Consider the following 22,650-nt stretch of genomic DNA (forward strand, 5'->3'; position numbering starts at 1 on the left):
ACGGGGGCCCCGGGCGCCCTAGGCCGGGGGGCCGGTCCGGCTGCAGCTCCGGCGCTCGGGAGGGTCCGGGAGTGGCCGGCGGCCGTGTGGGCGTCGGGGTCCTCCAGCGCTGGCCCTGCTGGGTGGGGGGTGGGGGCAGAGGTCTTGGGAAGGGGCGCGGCGGGGGAGCCTGGGCGGCCGGCAGGTGGCGGGGGCGGCGCCCCTCGCCGCGGGAGGTGCACTTCGAGGAACAGCCGCAAACTTCTGCCAAGTAACTTGGTGGCGGCGCCGCGGTGGGGGCGTCCGAAGGGGCGGGGCCCCCGGGGGGCTTCCGAGACCCACACCGGGTCCTGTGCACGTTCGTGACCCCCGGGAGCCGGCCGAGCCGGGGGTGGGGGTGGGGTGGGGCTGGAGGGGGCGGGTCCGTGGGTCGGTGGGGCGAGGCCCGTGGCGCTTGCGAGTCCCAGCCGTGCCCGTGGTCCGCGCATCACTTTCGGGGCTGATGCCGAAGTTCGCTGGCCTGGCTTGGAGGGATGCGCCCGCGCTGGGGGCGAGAGGCGACCGCCTTAGGTCTTGGGTCACGTCGAGGAAAGTCGTGTTACAGGCCTCCTGGGCGGCCGAGTGAGCTGGCAAGCCATTGTCCCGGGTCCCCGGTGGTGTGCGTGGAGTGCGCCTGGCCCCCGGACCGCTAGCCTGGGAAGACAAAGAGCGCTAACTTCGCCGGCCCCGCGCGCCCTTGCGCTGTCGGTTCCAACTCTTCGCCCCTTAGTAAGAAGACCTGGCAACTGCAGTCGCTCCCAGCTTGGGCTGCTGAGAACCACGGGGGAGTTTAAAACTCCCTCTACTCAAATTGCGCTTCAGAACGTTGTCACACGTGATTCGTTTGGGAAAGCTCTTTTTTGGGGGGGGGATGGGGGGGAGTGGAGAGGAGGGCGCTTCTGTGCTACCGCCGCCGAGGTTGGGTACCTGTTTAAAGGTTAGGCAGTCAAGGCTTTAGTTTTCGTAGTAGCATTTATTTTTGTAATCGATGCGGTGCAACTCGAGAGCCTCGATTTCTATGGACACGAGCTCACAAAGGGAGTTTTTGTTTCCTATCAGGGTGGGAGGGAAGCGTCTCTAATGGTTCAAACTTTAGCTTGAAGTATAATATTACTCCAGCGGCCCGAACTTTGTTCTAACTGGTGTTTAGAGTTACTGTGGCGTTGCTGGAATCTTCACTTTGATTCCTGCCACCCCATCTTTTTGACGTGTTCCCTACCTTCCTTTTTTAATCCCTCCTCCGGGTTTTAGCCATCCCCCAGGTCCCTGGTGGATCCTTTTCCTGGAGTTTTGAACTGGCAGTTAAGGGTTAAAGGTAGGTTTCTATAGAAACGAGCTTTCCAGGGGAAGTGGACAGTCCCTTTTTTTTTAGCTTCAGTGTCTGGATAGGACTCTTCCTTTTCTGAAGATTTTGAATCACCCTTTTTAGATCTTGACCTCAGAGTTCATGCAGTTCCAGTTTTTCAAACTAATTACAGTATTATTAATGCTATTTTATGGAGTGATACTGCTAGTTACTAAGTTGATATGTGAATCTTCACTCTCTGCCGGTCTTTGCAGTTGAGGACTCTTTGACAAAGTTCCAAAGTGACATGTTAACTAACTTACCTTTCTTTCTTTCTTTCTCTCTCTCTCTTCTCTCTCTCTCTCTCTCTCTCTCTCTCTCTCTCTCTGTCTGTCTCTCTGGTCTGTCTTTCTTCTCTCTCTCTTGTCTTTCTTTCTTTCTTTCTTTCTTTCTTTCTTTCTTTCTTTCTTTCTTTCTTTCTTTCTTCTTTCTTTCCTGATTGTCTTCTGGAACATAAAATCACAAACACAAGAATTGAATCCATCTTTGCTCTAAAGTCTTAAGATACATTTTTTTTTTTTTTTTAGTGAAAATGTTCTGTGGCCATACAAGGAAACTTTTGATTTGTGGCACCAAGATAAGTCATTACCTGCCTTAGTGTTTCGCCAAGATTCTTCACGAAATGTTGTGCCACATGTCATGTTAGGTACTTGAAAATAACAAAGGGAAGTACAGTGCACATGCGTTCACTCCTTTCCACACCACAGGTTTCTCAAACTTTATATATTCTTGGGCTGGAGAGAGTAGAACAGGGAGAGAGTACTGCCCTGCACGCAGACACCCCAGTTAAATTCCCAGTGTCTCCCAATTACTCCAGGAGTGATCCCTGCGTAGAGACTGAGGAGTAAGGCCTGAGTGTCACCAGATATGACCCCAAAATGAAAACAATTATTAAAAAAAATAAGAATCATTTTACACGCAAGACGTGTTTTCTAGCCATCTAATGGTACTGTGCCTTTAAATACCTGTTACTGTGTTCTGAACAATAGTTCAGAATTGCGGTATCTCATGTTTTCAGTTTACAAGCCTTTTGTTTCTTGAAATTTTCAGATTTCACTGTTTAATCAGAATTCAGTCAGTTCCACAATACCTTTAGTAATTCAGTGGTAATGAGTTGCTTGGGGGATTTATGCTTCCTTTTGCTCCCATCTCACCTTTAATGTGTTACTTAACAAGACTATGAACAAATGATATAAAGCTGATATTTCCATTTCACTCTGAAAAATAATAACAGTGGGGAAAACCAACTCATTAGATGGACCTTGTAGTTCAATAGTTAGGCTCTGCTGCCAAGATCACCTGTCACCTGATCTTCCTTTTTTCCATTGCACTTCAAAAATTGAGGCCCATCAATGTATTTTTCAAACTTGTTATCCACTAGAAAATTCCATGGAAATTGTGCATTGTGTTACCATTCCTCCTCTCCCCCAGTTAAACAACTATAGTTGAGAAGTTCTGTGTCTGTTTTTAAGCATTTAGTCAGATTGTCAAAAAATAAGCAACTGCTTATGGAAAGATATTTATTTGCCTTTTTTGGTTTGCACAGATTTTTTTTTAAAGACAAAGTTTTATTTCATCAACAATAAAATAGTGCCCTTTCACTTAATATACAGACACATGTTACTTACATTTCTTATGCATTTAAATCTTTGGAAACAGGATTTTTTTTAAACATTAGGTATGCCAAAGTTTATTTAGTTCTGTGTTTGATATTTCTATTGTTAGTGACTCGATAGCACAGCGGGTAGGGCGTTTGCCTTGCACGCAGCCAACATGGCCAACCCGAGTTCGATTCCTCTGCCCCTCTAGGAGAGCCCGGCAAGCTACCAAGAGTATCTCGCCCACACGGCAGAGCCTGGCAAGCTCCCCGTGACGTATTCGATATGCCAAACACAGTAACAACAAAGTCTCCAATGGAGACGTTACTGGGCCCGCTCGAGCAAATCGATGATCAACGGGAGGGCCTTTACTTTACTTAGGGCCTTTTATTGTTAGTGACTGGAAATATAATCCTAAACACTGCGGATCTTAGTTTGTTCACTTCCAACCTGCTTGACCTTAATTCCTTAATTGCATTTTCTTTAAATGGGGGTAATAATGGTGCCTACAAAGTGGAGTTTTGGAGAGACAGAATCTACAAATGTCAGCAAGGTCCTCTACACAGTCTAGTAGGAGAAGTACACTAAGAAAATAACAGCCATGCAGGAAGAACTTGGATAAAACCTTGGGTCTGAAAGTCTCGCTGTTTTAGACTGGATTTACAGTGGAATTCCTGGGGCAGAAGTAAACTCTTTATGACTCTTTGAGGCTTCTTGCCAAATTGCTTATGCCAAGACAATCATTCCCTTACCTGCTGGATGTTCTCCCATAGTGTTAGCACTCCTGTTCTTTCCTGATTCTCTGTGGCAGTTTGCATATATTTTTGTTAATAAGATAATTGGGATATTTTTAATTAGTTTTCCCCCATTTTTTTTCTTTTGGGGGGAGGGGCTTGAGGGGGTGTACCTGGCAGTGCTTAGGGTTGACTTCTGGCCCTGAGCTCATCAGGGATCACTTCTAGTGGTGCTAAGGGGACCATATGAGGTTCCAGGGACCGGATTCGTGTCAGCCTTACAGAAGGCAAGTGCTCTACCTACTGTACTATCTCTCTGGCCCCTGTAATTTCTGTTTATTCGCTTACCCTTTGAAAATTGTCCTTTCAGGTACTTTTCCCATTCTTTAGTGATGCTTTAAAAAATAAATTTAAAATACTTGTTCATTATATAAAGTAATGTGCATTTGTTTTATTGTTAGAGATTTTTCACGTAGCTCATTATTTGTCTTGAGAGTGACTTTTATAAAGTAATTCTCTTTGTTGCCCTTTATGATTTTAAACATTTGTATTTGTAAAGTCCAGAGATCACAGAGATCACGGTCCTCCCGTTGTTCATCGATTTGCTCGAGCGGGCCCTGTAATGTCTCCATTGTGAGACTTCTTGTTACTGTGTTTGGCATATTGAATACTCTCGGTTGCTTGCTAGGCTCTCTGAGAGGGGCGGAGGAATCGAACCCGGCTCGGCCAGGCTGGCTGCATGCAAGGCAAACACCCATACTGTGCTATCACCTCGCTTCAGCAGCACATAAACTAAAATTGGAGGCAAATAAAATAGATATTTTAATATTTAACTATGTATTGATTATTGAAATGTGGAGATAAATTCTCATATTCCCCCCACCTCCAGTTAGGCTGCTCTATAAGCCACATTTGTGAAGTAGCCATTCCTTTGTTATTGGTTCATGATCTTTTTCATTTTTTGGTTTAAGATCTTAACAGTTCTTAATCATTTATGTATTGATCTCTAGTTATAAATACCGCACAGATCTTTTAAAATATTGGTCAAAAAAGCTCAGAGAGCATGCTTGGGATTAAGGCATTCCCCTTGCATTCAGTTGACCTGGTTTAATACCCAGTATTGTCAGGAGTGACCTTTGAACACAGTCCTTGAGCCCTGCTGCAACGCGCGTGCACATACACATGCAACGCGCGTGCATATACACACAACATAGGAATATGACAGAGACGTTGTATTTTCTTAAAAAAGTCATAATTATGTCCACTTGTCTGTTCAGATAAAGATTTTATCTTTAAGCCAATTTTTGCACAACTCTTACGTGCTTAGAAAGCTTATAAACTAGAATCCAGAGCCAAGGAATTAAAGAACTTTTGTGGGAACAACAAAATTATCAAAGTGAAAAACCAATGGACAGGTAACTAACAGTCCGAAAGGAATAAATCAGTACTCCATTGGGGAACAAATCAGAGAAGCACAAGTTTATCTTGGGGGGAAAAATGGAGATATAAGGATAGTGAGCTAAAATAATGTTAATAAAGGCTGCATAAGAAGCCCTAAATCCACGGTTACCCTTCCTCTAATTGAGAAAAATTTCTTTTACTGAATGTTTTACCAAGCCTGCCATCTTGACAAGACAGTGCAGCTGGGAAGGAGCTTGCCTTGCTTGTGACACTGACCTGAGTTCTGTCCCTGGCACCCCTTATGGCACCTCTTATGGTCCTCTTTCCCCTTCAGAGTGATCCCTGAACACAACCAATATGCCACCCACCCCAAAGAAAACAATCCCCCCCCCCCCCCGCCATCTTTATCTATAGACTCTGCGGATGTGTCTGAGGATATATCCTCACAACTAAGAAATAGCCACTGATGTTATGTTATTTTGGGCAAGGATTACCATTTAAAAGTAGTTTGTTTTTCTGTTAAAGGACCTGGAAGGGACTTGGGGATTGGAGGTAAGGGGTAGTGTTTGGGTTTTAAAAAAGAAAAGTTTCCAAGTTAGGTTTTGTGTTAAAAAAAAAATATCTTATAGGTATGCTTTGTGACTTTGTTCTGGATTCTCCCAAGTTGACTGTTGCTGGTATAATGTGGTTTATGATTTTCATATATTTGATCCATAGCAGACTTATTTAAGGGTTTTGCAACTTATTCTCTAGCATTTTCTAGTTAGTCAGCTGAAGATATGGCAGTGTTCACTTTCTAATAATTATATGTTTTATTTTGGTTTTATGGTATGTTGCACTAGTATTCATAGTTAAATGCTTCTGGGACATAATCCAGTAATATCAGTAATGTGCACTTGTGTCCTTTAATCGAAGAAACAATAGCAGAACACTGTTTTTTGTTTTTTTTTTTATATTTTTTTTATTTTAATGTAGGAGTATTGCTATTAATTCAGCCATTGATTAGACTGATTGAATTGGGCATGCACTTCACATTCCTTTTTTTTTCTTTTTCTCTTTTTTGTAAATTTATTTATTGAATCACCGTGAGAGCAGTTACAAAGCTTTCGGGTTTAAGTCTCAGTCATACAATGATGAAACACCCATCCCTTCACCAGTGCTCATTTTCTGCTACCAAAAACCCCAGTACATCCCCCATCCCACACCCACCCCCTACCTCTGGGGCAGATGATTTCCAAATTACTCTCTCTACTTTGGTTACATTCAATATTTCCACACCAGACCCACCATTATTATTTGGGATTTTACCCCAACACTCAGATCTGCAGAAAAGGCAACCGCACACAATATGTTTTCTATTGCTGGTTATGAATAATATACGATGTTGCTCAGCAGCAGTAGTGGCCGCATGATTTTGGAATTCTGAAATTTTAACATTTAAATCTGGAGGGATTTCTGCTAAAACCTACTGGATTCCGAGATTTGTTCCTGAGTCTCTGGGATCATGGCCGTTAAGCAGCTTGATCAGGAGCCAGAGAGACTGTTCGTGGGCAGCGACCCGGAGACTCTTTGGGGCAGGAAGGAAAGGGCTGGTTCCACTCCCATCCCATGAGGCCCTGCATGTCTTGTCACTGCAGGCCCAAACCTGACTGTGCAATGGCCTCTGGAGGATGGCGGCTACCCAGCCATCAGGGGAAACAGGCCAAGGAGGTAGCCTACTGTGGGGACTGGACACATTTCTGCCAAAAGCCGCTGGGTTCCTAGATTTGTTTCTGAGTCTCTGGGATCATAGCTGTTAAGCAGTTTCATCAGGAACCAGAGAGGTCTTGCCACCAGATATATAGCTGACCAGAGGTGGTTTGTGAGTGTGTCTCCCACATAGCTAACTTTTGGGCGTTTACTTTCTTGGTAGAGCGATAGCATAAGGCTGGAGCGATAGCACAGCAGTAGGGCGTTTGCCTTGCACGCAGCCAACCCGGTCGCCCACATGGCAAAGCCTGGCAGGCTACCCGTGACATATTCGATATGCCAAACAGTAACAAGTCTCACAATGGAGACATTACTGGGCCCGCTTGAGCAAATCAATGAACAACGGGAGGACAGTGTTACTTTCTTGGTAAACTTAGCCCCAAGTTCTTGGGGTCTGGCCAAAGGCACAGTAGCAATTTTGGGATATCTGGAAATTTGAAAGTTAGATCAGGCTGCTGATGCACTCGCCTCACAGGTACAGATTGACCTGCTGGCGGCACCATATCCCAGTGTTTTTTCATATTTCTTTACCTTTTTGTTTTTTAATGATTTAAAGGCGCTTTGTTTTTTATTTTTTTTAAAGCACAGGAATTTAATACTGGTTGATTTATAACTGGTGTTTATAAGCAAATCTATTGAGCTCCGTATATTAATTTGAAATAATTTTTTCTTTTGAATTACTTCAAAAAAATTGCTTCATGGGGAAATTGAAATGTAACAATATTTAACACATAACCATGCCCTCTGGGATGGGAAGTAGTTGGGAAACAGCCATAGTTTTTTTGTTTGATTGTCTGTTTGTTTTTTGTTTCCAAAAGAAAATTTACCAAGTTGGTTAATCCAGTGTCCAATCCACATTTTTACCTATTGGCAGCAATTGGCCAACACCCTGTTTGGGTGGAGCATACCACCTTCATTTGAGTTTGAGTGTTCCGTGGTCTTACGCTTTTCTTCCTATACCACTTTTTTTGCAGTTAAAAAATAATCTTGGTTTTCTTCTTCTCAACCAATTAATTTGGAATGCCTTGAGGCTCTCTTTGTAGGACTCTTGTCATAAACAGTTGTAAGACTTTAATAAAATACCATGTAGCTGCTTAAGATTTCCCAGTGTTCATTCCCTGCTGGAATAATTCTTAAACTCCTGACTCAGGTATCTGTGTTTAGGTCTATGTTTGAATATGTAAAAGATACCTCCAGTTTTTTGTTTGTTTATTTGGTTTGGGGTCCATACCTACCTGGTTGCTTCTGACTCTGCACTCAGAAATCACTCCAGCAGCACTGGGGTGGTGAGGGGGGTGGAGGGGGCATGTGGGATGCTGGAACTGAACCCTGGTTGGCTGTGTGCAAGCAAGTACCCTACCTGTTATAATATTGCTTCAGCCCCTTACCAATTTTAACACGATTAAAACCAAATTTCTGATTGCCTGCCGCATTTTTGTTCTCCTTGCTTTTTTTTTTTTCAAATTTCTGTTTTTCTTACGTTATTCAAGTCAGAAACTGAAACGTATACTAGCTCCTTTTTTCTCCTACTCTACCTCTAAGCTCTAGGAAACTCCTGCTGCTTTGTCTTCAAATGTACCCAAAGTCCTGTCTTCAAAATAAATGAGTTCAGTCACTTTTTCCACCTTTATCCTGCTAACATCTTTGTCCAAGTCCCTAGCACCTCTTGCGTGTATTACTGCAGTGCTTTTATTATTTCTTTCCTAACTTCTCTTTAATTCTTAGTAGCCTAACCAGAACAATCTTTTAAAAGAAGTAAATTCTCCAGTGGCTTTTCATCTCGTAGAATAAAAGTCACATTACACATAATGATTCACAAAGTTCCATACACTCTGTTATGGTTACTCTAACTCAGATTTTTCCTTTTCTTTTCCTGTTTTTCAACCCAGCCATCTTTGCAGATCCTGGAATAGGTGACACATATTCAGATTTTTAGGTCTTTGTTCTTGGTTCTGCTTCTAGAATTTCCTTCCCAATATATCCAAGGCAAACTCCCTTACTTTCTTAGAGTCTTTGTTAAAGTACCTCCTTATAATTGAGCTCTACTCATTTATAATTAAAGGTTAGGCCTATATCCCTCTTGTAGTGTTTTTCACAGCCTTTGTTACTTCTAAGTTATTATGTGGCATATTCATTTATTATTTTTGTTGAATTGTATTTTTAACCTATCCCCTTTAGACTTACAAGTTCTGCGCAGGCAAACATTTTATGTCTATTTATCATTATTTGATAGATAGAGTTTACTTGTGTACTGTTGGAGAGAATGAAGAGTTTGCCTTTTCCCCCATGAATCTCTCACAAAGCACCATAGTCTGTTGGCATCTGTGGTTCAGCATTCATGATTTAGCTTTCTACCAGAAGGGCACATTTCCAGACCATGTATAATTTATAATGAATGTAATAATACATTATGATTATGAGGATTAAATAATATTCTATCTGTAAAGTGCTAAATTGTGCCAGTATTTTTAGGACAGGTGACTTAGCTGTCAATAACGTTTAGCCAGCTATGTTATTTTACCTCTACATGATGTGAATTGTGTTTTAGAAGCTATCGTTTTTGGATTTCAGTTTTGAACCAAGAGTGGGCAATGTTGTCAGCTTGAGAGTTTTTCAAAAACAATGTCTCTACTCCCTGGTAAATACCAGTGATGTACTACCACTGTTTATTGTGGTAAATTTCCTCATTAAACAGTTCTTAAAGCGACATGGAATCATTTATTTTCTCTTTTTAAGCTTTCTTGCTGCCCAGTACATACTTCTGTCTCATTCCTTTCAACATTTTCCCCTCTGAGGTTCTAGCTGAATGAAATATGTTCCTCTGCGAGGTGATTTTTAAATGCTTTGGAGCCACAGAGGAACACAATACTAAATTCACAGAAATCAAAGCATCTCAATTCTTTACCTTCAGTATCCTAAACCAAAGTACCTTCTAGTTATTCCTACAGCAACCATTTTCACAGTCATTGTAAAGTTTTGCTTTCATTTTTTTTTAAAGTCTACTTTTGTGTACTTCAAAAAATAATTCAAAAGCATCAGGCTCTATCTTTAGTTGCATAAGAACGAGATGCATAGGTTTGTACGTTGACAATTTTTAGGCAAGTAAGTGATGTCATGTACAAGAAAGGCTATTTTAGTGAGTGGGCTAGCAACCTAAGAATAGACTAAACTAGAACCACGGTTTTTATCATGGACAGTTAGTGCTGGACAAAGAATACACTCTGATCTTTATGTCTCTCACGTTGAAACCATCCCTTTGGACACATATTTTAATGATACAGAACTTCTTTCTGTGATTAGTAGATTTTCTAGTTAGTGTGCTACTATTGAACACATTTTTCTGTAGTATCAAGCTATGCTTAATCGAAATTCTGGGTTATTATCTACTTTTCTTGTTAGTGCTATGTAAGACTCTAATTTCAAAATGACTCTGCACTTAGGGCTTGTTCACAGCTGCTGACATTTACTTAAAAGTCGTCACACCAAGGCAGTGACACACACTACCCGGTTGGGTGGGTATTGGTTAGGGATAGCAAGATACTAGGTATTTGGAGTAAGTTAAAAGAAATTTGGTTGCTCACAATCAGGGCGATTTATACTTTGATTTTATGTTCTGTCTGTAATGATATAAAATGACTGAATATGATGCAATATGAGATCTAGTATCAGTCTTTTAAGAATGAAGCTGTAGGGGCTAGAGCCAGAACACAGCGGGTAGTGCCTTTGCTTTGCATGCGGCCAACCCGGGTTCAATTCCCAGCATCCAGTATGGTCCCCCGAGCACCACCACGAGTGATTCCTAAGTGCAAAGCCAGGAGTAATCCCTGAGCATCCCCGGGTATAACCCAAAAGAAAAAAAGCCATAAACACAAAGGACTATTTTTAAATAAAAACTTACTGCTGGTAGACTCTTTTCTGGACATCTGCAAAATTCTAACCTAAACTCTTTTTTTTTTTTAATTTTTAAATATTTTTAAAAATTTTTTAATGAAACACCATGATGTACAGTTACAGACTTACAAACTTTCGTGATTGTTTCAGTCATAAAATGATCAGTACCCATCCCACCACCAGTGCACATTTTCTACCACCAATATTCCCAGTATCCCTCCCGCCACCCCTCCCCCACCACCTGCCTCTTTCAGGCACATTTCTTTTTACTCTCCTGTTGAGTGCCTAAACTCTATTTTCAACACACTTTTTTTTTTTATGTAACATATAGAAAGATTTTGACATTGCAGAGCAACTTATTGTTAAATTTGGCAACCTTGATTACTGGGGTGGGGGGGGCAGGTCGGGAGGATTTGGTGTAGTATAGACAACAAATTTCCTTCCTTCCTTCCTTCCTTCCTTCCTTCCTTCCTTCCTTCCTTCCTTCCTTCCCTCCTTCCTTCCTTCCTTCCCTCCCTCCCTTCCTCCCTCCCTCCCCTCTTTTCTTTCCTCCTTCCTCCCCTCCTTCCCTTGCAGGTCACTGAAATTTCTTTACAGTTTTTCAAAGAAATGGTTTGAAAGAAATAGCGGCACTAGCATCCCCCCCCCACCCCCAAGACAACTGTTGTATTTCAGTTTCACCAGAATCACCTGATGCAGACTTTCCACTTCACCACGGAATATTGGAAAAAATGTGTATTCAAGGTCGAGGTTTAATCAGAGCAATTTTTACTGCTTTATCTTCCAGAAATCCCACATGAAATAGTGCATTGATGTGGCAAAAATACAATAGTTAATCTGTATTCACCCAGGCTCTTTGACCTCTATTTCTAAATCCTTCAACCTCCCAGGTGTATGTGGGGGGTGGGGGTGGGGGGATGGGAAGAAAAAGTTATGTGATTGTTCCTTCCAGGCATTTTCCCTCTTGCTGCTCTGGGTCTTTGGCTTGACCAAGTTAAGTTAGGAATCAGCTGCATCCATAGTGAAGAGAGTGATTTACAGAAACCGAACCTTATCTCTTCTGAGGCTTCTGAGGGAAAAAAAAATCTTATCTTTATGTTTAAAACAGATGGCTCCGCCCCTGAGGATTTAGGCTGTGTGTCACTTTGACCAAATGTCAGTGGGAGGTTCTGGAGGGTTTCCTTCACTTGTACTTATTTTAAATACAGATCTACTTCAAATGATAATGCTTTGAAATGAACACTCTTTTAAGTAGCTAGGCCAACAGAGAATATATTGGCCTCATCCCCCCTTGCAAGAAATACATTTTTCATTCTACTGTTTAGTTTATTATTATTAATTTTTTGTTTGCTAACACACCATTCAGACCACTTCTTTTTAAGTTTGTTTACATTATCAACACTACTAATGGTTCAAAATCATTGCTAGTGGCAAAAATTTCCTTTCATAAACATACTATCCCAGCCGTGGCTAGCTTGATCAAGTGTTGTGATGTTGATATTGCCATCTGTATTGATTTTTACTCCAATATGTTAAGAGGATGTAGAAGCACATAGATGAAAGTTAAGAATTCTTCATTTTTCAGGATATGGAGATTATAACCTAGTGATGAATGCATGTAAGAAATAACCTTTTCTGACTTCTGCTCCTGCTCTGTGGTGTTTCAAATCTGAAATTTGATATTCCCCATCCCAGTGTGGTTTGTTTGCTGGGTAGGCGTAACTTTCTAGACTGTTCATATACTCAGCCATGTATACACAAGTCTATTTTCTCACTTTGTTTGAAGATTGGGTGTGTCTAATGTAGTGGAAATTCATCCATTCAATATTAAGTACAGACAAAACCCATTTCAAAGCCACATATAAAACTTCTTTTAATTATCCATTTTTTTTCAAAGCTTAATCATGTGATTGCTTTCCTCCTTTCATGTGAATTACTGGGAATTTATCATCCTTTACAGTTCATTAAATCACTAAAATTCTTTCCTTGTGCTATATGTTAATATTCCAGGCCATGAATTGAGAACTGTTGATAAAGGCAAGTTTCTCTTGGTAACTGAGATATTGCTCCTGGTTAACCAGCCCTTCTCTTTGAATATGTGTATATCTATATTACATTAAATTAAGGCTGTGAGCACTTGTGGGAACTTGTGTTAAGTTGAGCTGTAGTATTTTCAGTTGAACTAGCTGCAAGATGAATGTGATATTGTAAAAACCACATTTGTGCTTGGACATGTTCAGGGAGCCTCAGGACACATTTTCGAGATGTCTGTCTAGGTTGTTTACCACTGTACCTTGTATAAATCTGCATCTCTGAAAGCCGGAAGCCACATCTGCCTTAGTTTCAGGCAATTTTAGTTACTCCACAAATGCAATCTAGATGTAGTGATTGAAAGCCAGGTGTGGGTGTGATATTGTGAGCATTTACTCAGATACGGAGCTGGAGACCTGAGAAAATGCAGTCTAATCAGAAAATCCTGGAGCATGATGGGATGTGACACAAGTGTTTGTTGTTGGTGTGTGAAAATCCCAGGAAACTGTCTTGTCGTAGGTCTCTTTGAACTGTTCTGTGAAGGATCTATAGATTTCTGATAGGTAGATTTATAAAGGACTGTGAGGATTTTAGGAAGTAATAAGGTCAGGAATCTTACTTGCACGATGCATAACTGAAGAGAACACATATAGGTAGAGCTATGAGCCAGGTCTCAGGGATTCCAGTGTCTTTATTGTACACCAGCTAGTTTTGTCTCAGTGAAAAGGAAAGGTAAATAAGGTTTCTACTCTTCTTCCTATATAGATGCTGTACATCTGGTATGGGGGGTGGGGGGGAGGAACCATTCTCCTTTCACATTCCCCTTTTAGGGAGAGTGGGGAGAACAGTTGATTCAACAGTTGACCACATGTCTCTTAATAATCAACCCCCTCTCATCCCCCCCCCGTTTTTTTCTTTTTGGGTCACACCCAGCAATGCACAGGGGTTAGTCCTGGCTCATTCACTTAGGAATTACTCCTGGCAGTGCTCAGGGGACCATATGCAATGCTGGGAATCAAACCTGGGTTGGCCGCATGCAAGGCAAACATTCTACCTGCTGTGCTACTGCTCCAGCCTCCTCTCATCCCCTTTTTATGTTAAATTTTGCTTTCTGACTTTATTACTTAAAACAAGTACTAATATAAACCATTTGGGTTTCCTGTACTGAACCCTACTGTATCAGAATATCCCTACATTAGAATATTGAAATATAGACACCTGACAGACTCAAGTAAATTTTGATCAGCTACACTGTGACACTGTTTGCTCTTTGTTAGATCAGTAATCATGATCCTTGATCATCCACCATCAAGACTCATGGATATTATATGAGTGCATATATTTCTAAACTGTGGCAAAATGATTGTTTTTTCATGTTACAAAAACAGCCACACACATTAAAGTACTAACAATTGAATTGCCATTTTTTGAAGATACATTTTGACTTTAATTTTGCCTTTAATCTGCTTTTTTACTGAAAAACACTTGCAGAATTGGGGGAATCGACTTAAAATTAATTTGAAACATTTTTATGAATACGCTTTCCAAGTCAACTTTTTAAGCATTACTTAATGAGCAATTAATTTCTGGTCTACTAATGTAATTTATTAGTAGTTTATTTTAAAAAGACTTTCTGAGTATATTGTTACATTTTTTGTTTAAAAAACCTAATTTGTTCTGACTCATGCACTTAAGCCAGGTATAGATCCCTCTTAATTTTTATTCCGATTTTAATATTAGAACACATGGAAATAAAAAGGAAGTATTGCTAGAGACAAGTAATTATTTTTTGCAGCAAATGAGGATAGTCTAGGAATGCTGCTTGGTGATGAAATAGTTAAAGTTATGCCAACATTCAGAGTACATTATACCTTTGTATTGTCTCCTTCACAACAGGCAGGAGGAATAGTAAACTTCATAGGTACAGCTAATTAAGTATAGCATAAACTGTTTTAATTTGTATTTAGAACAGATTTTACTTGAGTTTTTGCCAGAAGCTGGCTTATATAATAATCCTATGTTGTGGGCTTTTTATCCAGCTTTAATAGTTAGCTGGTATTTTTGTTATTTAGACTGGAAATTACATGTGCCTTTTTCATTTCTGTGTGGTGCTTTCTACTCCTGGAACTTGTAGATTGAATGTGAAGGTGCCTTGTACCTTCACATGTGCTTGTGTTTTCTCCTAACACAATTGTCTCAATGTAGCAGATATTTTATTTCAGCTCTTGTATTACCTGCTTAAAATAGCTATATTTTATTCTAGTCACATATGTTGTAGAAATGAAGGAAGGCATTTCATTAAGAATTAATTGAAGAGCTTGTGGATGTGTGTATTATGATAGTCAAAATGTAAAATTGGTAACTGGTCATTTCTCTGTGGTTTTGCAAAAATAAGATATGGAAGCTTCTCAGTTCCCACTTTTCCACCTTGCTTTAAACAAACCTGCATTATTCATTTTACAGTGACAACATTTTTAAATCTATGATAATTTCTATTATTATATTGGATATAGGGAGAGGTAGTGTATTGAAGGATAGGATAGCATATTCATTTCTAAGCACCTGTGAATGACTTAAGGGCACAGCATGCATTTAGGTGACTTGTATTTAGCAATCCTTTTTTATTTTGTAGAGGGTTTCCACTAAGAATAGTTGTTGGGGGATATTGGTTTGTGACCCACTAATACAGACTGTCTGGTTACTTCAGGATTGTCTGGATTTTTCTTTATCTTTCTACATACTCATTGAAAAAGGTAACCTTACCAAATTCTTTGGTTAGTTATACATAAAAACAAAGAAAGATTTTGGGTTTTAACGACCTGAGAGTGGATATACTTTTAATCAGTAGTGCAAATAGAAAATGATTATTTTATTAAATAATTTTAATAAATAAAATTAAATAAATAATAAATATAAAAATAAATAAAATTAAGTAGAAAATATAAAAGAAAATTTATCTTGCCCAAAATACATTTTGTTTAGTAAAACCTACAAATAACCCCAAAGTAGCTATAGCAGTGGTTGGGTAAGTTTACTGCACTGTAGCATTTTCAGTATGATTAAAACCCTCTGTTGGATCAGAAGCCACCTTCCAGGTCCTCTTAGAAGTCACCTCCTGAGATCTAATTTTACTTTTATTTGGACAAATCTGTCTTAAGTATCAATACCACACATATAATGGAATGGTTTCAGTATAATATTTCTTCCTCTTAAATTACAGTTTCATTCTGTTTGAAATTTGATTCTGTTTGAAATTTTAATTTCTAAAATCATCTAATCCTAAATTTAAGTATGGTGCTTTGTAAGCTGATACGTTTAATATATTTAACATAAAGTATGCTAATCTTTGATGAAATTCCTTTCAAATATTACCTGAGGACTTGGAGAGATAGTACATTGCTAAGGCTTCCAATTGGATGACCCGGGTTTGATCTCCAGCATCCTCTATGATTCCCCTGAGACCCATCAGGAATAGTCCTTGAACGAAGAGCCTTAATGGCCTTTTTTCTACTCAGCTTTACGTACATCTACAGTTTTGTGCAGTGAGAAAATATTCAAGTGCATTTGTTGTCTTAATCCCAGAATTCTCAACTACTCCTGGCAATGGAAATTCTCATTTTGGAATTTCCATCTAAACTTTATACCATATCATTCATTGGTTGTCATAGTAGCAGTCTCAATTGAGAACTATGATTATATACTTTATCAAATAACTACTTGATAAAAAGCTCAATTATTTCAATGTAGTTCAGCCAGAATTTTGAGCCATCAGCTTGAAATAGATTCCTTTATTTCTTTTGAGTTATATGTATTTTACTTTTATTTCCCTGTCACTAAGCTACCATAAGTCGTAAAACATGCCATTATTTTATATACCAACAAGAAAGGGGGAGAAGAGCTTTTAGATAGACTTTTCATGAATGCCATCAATTATAAGATATAACCTGATTTTAGAAATGGTAAAATGTGGGAAGAACCAATCTTAGCAATAAAATAAAGTGTGACATATATATATATGCATATATATGTATGCATGTTTGTAGTTTTAACTGCATGTTAAAACTAATAATAGCACAATATAAAGAAAAATTTTAATCATTATATTTTCCAAACATTACAGATTATTTGATCTTTATGTATATAGAATTGGAAAAGATATTTTGCAGAAATCGCATATGAGGAAGTTTGTGGTATTTCTCAGAGTATACAAAAATCACTAGATTTTTTTATTAACCAAAGTTTCTAAAAAGAGGAGCCCAAGCAGTAGTACAGTGGGTAGGGTGCTTACCTCGTACATGACAGCCTGAGTTCCATCCCTGATACCCCATATTGTTTCCCAAACACTGCCAGGAGTGATCTCTGAGCACAGAGCCAAAAGTTGGCCCTGAGCCATGCTGGTGTGACCCAAAAGAAAACCAAATCAAAAACTGTACTAAAAATTTATTGTGTCATTGCTTTAAATAGCTATCTTTAGAATTTCTCTTGATAAGTTTTGTATATTTGTTTTGAATAGCACCACATTTCACATAGGGGATGATTTGGGATTTAGATGAAGTGTTAATTTCTAACAAAAAAAAAGTCATTTAAAAGTCTATACACATCAAATACTGTTAGATGTCATATGAAAGTTTAGGGACAAATTTGTAACTCAGTAATTTTTCTTACATATGTGAGGCCCTGGGTTTGGTCCTTGGCACCAAAATACATCCAAAATTTTAAAAAGAATATTTCAGCTTTAGAAAATCATTACATTGTTAACGGTGAGCAATCCCCACCTCATTTCCCCCATTTAAAAGTGTTCTGGTTAAAAGGAGATAATATAGTAAAAGTGTCCATGAACTTTAGTATTGAGGTTAGGTCTTTTTTTTTTTTCCTTTTAAATTTTTGTCTTGGGCCACAGCTGACTGTTCAGGACTTATTCCTGGCTCTTCACTCAGGGGGTCACTCCTGGTGGTGTACAGGGTATCTATCTTACGGGATGCCAGGGATGCAGCCCTGGTCTGCTGTGTCCAAAAGAACCTCACAACCCGTCCTGGCACTCCAGCCCCTCAGGTTATGTCTTGAACCAAATGCTTGTTTGTTTTTGTTATTTCCTTTGGTGCTAAAATTCAGATTAGGTCATTTTGAGAAAAGGCAAATTGAGTTGCTGGTATAGATGTTGTTGTGTGGTTAGATGGGCTGCTTGCCGCCTTTGCCCTCCTTGGAGCTGGGTATCAGCCAGGAAGTGACCTTTTGAGGTTCAGAGTGCATATGATTTTCCTGTGTGGAATTCCGGGAAGGAGTGGGACCAGATCACAGTGTTCAAGACAAACTGTGATTACTGAACCTCACCTGTGAGATCCACAGCAAAAAAACTTGCTTGACCAGTGGGCAGGAGCAAACCTGTAGTTGGGATGAAATGTCAGTAGTTGGAAAGCGTGAAAGATTGACTTGAGCCAGCTTGAGTTTTGGGCTTTTGTATTTTGCAAGATTGTATCTCAAATGTTTTCTACTTTGCTTCAGTTGCAACTGATGGTGAAAATTTACCTCTGTACTCTGTGTTTTCAGCTTTTATAGAAGTGCTTTCACAAATTTGTAATCCAACCTTTATAATAAACCTGAGAGGTATGAGTTGGATATAATTACCCCATTTGGCAGATGAGGAAAATTAAGCCCACAGATACTAAGTACCTAACCTCAAGGTCACTTGTTAATGGATCTTCCTTTATTCACTGTAAAGCCACCTATGCTTGACTCCGTATTCATTTTCAGATTTAGGAAGCATATAGTTTTCTAGCAGCTGTTACATAATTTACTCCCCAAATCACCTGTGTATTTTGCTCTCTATTAAAGGGGGGACAAAGTAAAATACCCCCATCATATTTCTTAAACTTCTTTAAAGCCATTTCATTTAATAACAAAAACTAAGCAAAAACAGCACTACATGCTATTCCATCTTGACTTACACTTCTGTTACATTTGAAGTGTAGTTTCCACCTTGTATAAACCAGTTAACCTTACTACTAATTGTGGCTGTTTAGATGAGTTATAGTAGACCATGCAAGTCCAGACAAGGAAGGAGTTCAAAGTTAGACAAGTCAAACAAGAGTTGCCAGAATTGTGAGCTGTTAACAGAATTTGCTGGTTTTCTGACTTGCGTTTTACCTGGAGAGCCTCTTCTGTTCTTCAATATTTTCCTCTAGATTTTACACATTTATTTACTTTCTATTATACTTTTCCACCATTTCTTTCTAGGAAAGACCTGTCCATCATTCTTTCTTGTAAGGTGTAGTAGAGTACATTTACTCAGATTTCCATCTCTGTAAAATTTTGCATGTATTTTCTTTTAAAGTAGGTTAGAAATATGAAGAGAAAGCATTGAGTAAGAATGGGGTAATCGTTGTGATGAAAATGAGAGTAAGTTGAAACAGACAAAATGAGGTAGTGAAGAAAAGCTACCTTTTATTTATTTTTTATTGAATCACAGTGAGATAGACCCTTAGAAGGAAAAACTACCTTTTAATCCAGACGTTGCTCCACAATTTACCTATGGACTCTTTTCTGTCTTTCCTGCCCCCCTTAAATACAAACTTAAACTTGTGGACCTCGATTGCATTTAATACAACACTATTAATGACGTTTAATACAAAATCTAATGACAGCATAATTGTCAATGGAACAATGTTGTATTAAGTGATTTCTGAAGTCCCTTTAAGTCGCAAATTTCATTCATGTCTCCAAATGAAATATACTAGTAAATAGAAGGATTGATGTCTTCAGTGAAAGTGAAACAGATGACTAAGTGAACTTAATTGTGTTGATAATTTTGTTTACTAGTAGTTGAATGTAAAGATAGAAAGATGATTGGACTGTGTTGAAATTTTAAAAGTGATCCAAACCTCTCTAGTAGCTAACCTAACCTTGCATCTCTTTAGGTGGATACCAAGCCCATTATACACCACTTGATCAACATGTTGTAATTTGAGAGTACTTTCATAAATTATTGAGGGAATTTTTGACCAGTCCCATTAGGGTACATTAGCCATATCCCATAACAGCTCTAAATTTCAGGATGTTTATAGCGATGTAATAAATTTTAGTTTAAAGAGCTTTTGTGAAATTCGGCAGGAGGTATTGGGCTGGTGGCCTTCATTACCTTCAGCCACTTGGGTGATGTTTCCGCATTATACATTCAGTAGATGGTGTTTTAGCTATGTTTAAAAAATATTTAATTTTAAGGAAGGAAAGATGCCATAATCTGTAATTAGACTAGAAATGAAAACAGAACAAAATGCTATGGCTGTTTTATATATTCATATCTGTCTTAGATTTTCATAACATTGCAATTGTATTCTGGGTCATAGATTGTTTTCCTTCCCAGAAAAATAACTGCCCACTCCTAATTTTGCGTGTACTTTGTGGGGTTATTCATGGGTTATATTAAGTAGATGAAGCTTTGCCTTCTTCCTTACCTGGTGATCCCTAGTCCAAATCTTTGATTGAAAAGGAATAATGGAATGTTCTTCTTTCTTTCTTTCTTTCTTTCTTTCTTTCTTTCTTTCTTTCTTTCTTTCTTTCTTTCTTTCTTTCTTTCTTATGTTCAGCTTTAAAAGTTTAGAAATCTACAATGCCACTGATCCTTTAACTCCGATCATGAAATCCAAAGAATAACATTGAGAAAACACATAGTAGAAAATAGAGTTCATCACAAGGAGAACAGTGATGGAGGTGGGTAGGTAGGGGAGATCTGGAAGCAGCGTCCTCTAAAGAGCAGACCCTGGGAACACCGGGAACTTGCCGCACTCAGCCTGCACGGAGCGGGTTCCCGGCCCAGGGAATGCCAGCAATCCTGCAGCCAGTGGTCACCTTTTGCAGTCTATGTCCAGATTTCTACCTGCTTTCGCTGAAGGACCCTCACTCTGTCTATGAGAACCTCACCCAGCACCCCACAGGGGCAGTCTGTTTCCTACATAGCTTCAGACTTTGCTTGAGGTTCCCTCTGTTGCCCATCCTTTAAAAAACATTCTCCTTGCCTTCATGTTGGTCCCCTTTATTATCTGTGGAGTGAGGGATGACCATGAACCTAGCAACCCTTTTATGCCAGTTACAATACAGTGTTGAAGTTGGTTTTAGTTTTCATCTTTTTCCAAGGTTTGTATGTGTGTTTACTTGCACTAAGTATGTTATTATTAGAGTCAAAATACAAAAGGTCTTATTTTGAATTGATATTTTATTTGGTTTGAGAAGCACTCATTCTAAAGAAACTGCATTTTGTGGCTGAGGCAAGGAGCCCATTAGACCTCAGCAACTGTCCGCCCCTGCCCCAAAACTTTTTTTTTTCTTCCCCCAAACTTTTAAGTGCTCAAACCAATGCGAATTACTTGGTAGATGGTTTCATTGTGCCAGGGTGCTGAGTTTTTGGAATGGAATTCAGAGTGGCTCATTTTAAGTTATTAATTGGTTCTGTGTGATTGATGCTTGATATTTTTTAATTCTTTATTTTAAAATCCAAAAATTACCTCAGTCAGTATTTTTTAAATAATCTGGCTTTTAGCTCCTTTTCCAGAGATGTACAGATACCTTAGTTGGAACCTCTCTCTTTTGGTTGTCTATATACCTGAATTTTTACAACTAAGACTTTATCCAGAGAAGTCCATAGTGGGGCTGGAGTGAGAGCACAGCGGGTAGGGCATTTGCCTTGCACGCGGTCGACCCGGGTTCGATTCCCAGCATCCCATATGGTCCCCTGAGCACCGCCAGTAGTAATTCCTGAGTGCAGAGCCAGGAGTAACCCCTGTGCATTGCCAGTGTAACCCCCCCCGCCCCAAAAAAGAAGTCCATAGCAAGTTATACTGTTGTATGTGCATCCAAACCAAGTTTAATTATTTTAAAATCTTTTTCTATTTATTGGGTAATGCCGTGCAAAATGTGCCATTTAATATTGATGCTGGATCCTTGGGATCCTTGTAACAATCCTCACTTCTATGTTACATGAGATTTTTCCAAACGTGAATGTCATACATATTGTGTAGAAAGTCTCTTTGGGTTCTCGATTCTAGTCCAGAATCTGGCTGTGATCCTGCCTTTATGCCAGGCTCCCAGGAGGTGCTATGGCTGCTCCTTAGACTGTTAGAACCTTGTGTTACCTGTTCTGTTACCATGCTAAGATAAGTAGCTCTCAAACAAGCTTTCTATTGTTTTGCGTTTATTTAACATTTCCATGCTTTTCAAAGTTGCCTCAGAAATTAAAAGAAAGTTTTGTTATTGTTCTGGGGTACTTAGCTGCCATGCTTATCAGTTCCCACTTCCATGTCTGATAATGTCCCTCTTTGGCACAGTACTCTGAGTCAGCACTACTGTATTTAACCTAGTCTTTTCAAGCTTTTCCACAAAGCAGAATTTTCTTATTAAGAGCAGCCTTTAATTTTGAGAGTGAACTTTTTTTTTTTAATTACATGGTTTTCTTCCTTAACTTGTTTTGTATAGTTGGGTTAGTTGGTTGGTTTTGGGTTGTGAGCCATGTTGGATGCAAAGGGCTACTCCTAGTACAGTGCTCTTGGATTTTCCCAGTGGTGTTCCGGTGGCCACTTATTGTCAGGGATCAAACTCAGGACTCTGGTATGTGAGGCATGCACACTATCCCTTTGAGCTATCTCCCTGCTCCATGGGTAGTTTTGACTTTCGGTTCATAAGTGATGAAGTGATACAGAGGACAGAGGCCAGGGTTTTTTTTTTTTCTTTTTAAATCTTTCTTGGCAAAGAATGTTCAGCTGCATTCAAAATAAAAACACAAAGCTTTTTAATTCTTGTGACTGCTCTTTATACTTTTTCCTATGATTTGTCCTTCTTCCAATGATTATGTCCACCTCAAAGAGGCTCATTTCTCTTTTGACCTGAAGAACTG

The 22,650-nt window shown here is 39.3% G+C and overlaps 1 protein-coding gene across 1 annotated transcript in view; it reads left to right on the plus strand.

Moving 5' to 3' along the window:
- Positions 1 to 22,650, plus strand: part of BTBD3 (BTB domain containing 3) — a 34,053-nt gene that overhangs the window by 382 nt on the left and 11,021 nt on the right. The gene's annotated exons all lie outside the window — the stretch shown is intronic.

Source organism: Sorex fumeus, unplaced genomic scaffold, assembly GCF_029834395.1.
Source record: "Sorex fumeus unplaced genomic scaffold, SorFum_2.1 ptg000044l, whole genome shotgun sequence".
NCBI classification, from domain to species: Eukaryota; Metazoa; Chordata; class Mammalia; order Eulipotyphla; family Soricidae; genus Sorex; species Sorex fumeus.